This window comes from Galeopterus variegatus, unplaced genomic scaffold (genome assembly GCF_000696425.1).
Source record: "Galeopterus variegatus unplaced genomic scaffold, G_variegatus-3.0.2 Scaffold3043, whole genome shotgun sequence".
In the NCBI taxonomy this organism is placed as follows: domain Eukaryota; kingdom Metazoa; phylum Chordata; class Mammalia; order Dermoptera; family Cynocephalidae; genus Galeopterus; species Galeopterus variegatus.
Window position 1 is genome coordinate 5793 of NW_007729154.1, and position 988 is coordinate 6780.

Sequence of the window (988 nt, forward strand, 5' to 3'; positions counted from 1 at the left end):
TCATGGTTTGTTTTCCAGTTTGTCTTCCCCATGACCTGTGAGTCAATAAATCCCTCTTCTAGACTGAGCCAGTCCAAACTGGATTTCTGACACAGGATTGGGAGGAGAATGGGACCCTCATGTGCTACCGAGAATGGTCATGTGATTTTTCTCATGTGTAAGATAAATGTAAATAAAAGAACCCCTGTTGTTATTTTGTACACTGATGTCTTAGGCCTCAAAAAAGGAAACATTATGTTTTGAGTGAAAGGAATGTGCTTGATAATTCTGTTTGGTTTTACTCATAGTATTTGGATTAAAACCCCAATAGGTGGCCAATGAATGGATAGATTTATGAATGAATGGATGGTTCAGTGGATGAATGCATGAGTAGGCATATGGGTGAATGAATAGCAGCCAAATTCTTACCACAGCCAACAGGTAGTAGATGAGTGAACTGGTCGGTGGTTGGATGAGTGGATAGATGAATAGAAAGACAGGTTAAGTAGATGGATTGGTGGCATATGGATGAATCGATGGATAAATATTTTTATGGATAAGTGGATATATGGCTGGAAGGAATGCTATAGAGATGAGTAAGGATAAAATGTTGGGTAGATGAATGAGTGGATGGATAAATGGCTGATGAATCTTCAGTAAGTACATGGACGAATAGATGGGTGGGTGGATGGATGGGTGAATAAATAGGTGGGAGGGTGGAAGAGAAGTTGATGAATGGATGGATAAGTGCATGGAAAGGGCGGATGGGTGGATGGATGGATAAATGGATGGATGAAATAAAGAATAAGAACAAACATTCTGTGCACTAATTACCCTGATTGGAGCATCACATATTGCACACAGGTATTGATATTTAATGCTGTACCCCACAGGTATATACAATCAATTATGTTCCAGTAAAAAAGAAAAAGAAAAAATAAACGTTCTGGTGTGCAGAGTTAACTTCTTCCTTTGGTCCATCCTACCATAGCCAATATATTTCTACACT

The 988-nt window shown here is 39.0% G+C and overlaps 1 long non-coding RNA gene across 1 annotated transcript in view; it reads left to right on the forward strand.

Annotated features, from left to right (window-relative positions):
- The window catches only part of LOC103599644, a 5986-nt gene extending 5786 nt beyond the window's left edge, over nucleotides 1-200 (forward strand). Inside the window, exon 2 of the long non-coding RNA XR_551308.1 lies at nucleotides 19-200. This is a non-coding gene — a long non-coding RNA (uncharacterized LOC103599644). The remainder of the gene's footprint in view (nucleotides 1-18) is intronic.
- The last annotated feature ends 788 nt before the right edge of the window (nucleotides 201-988 follow it).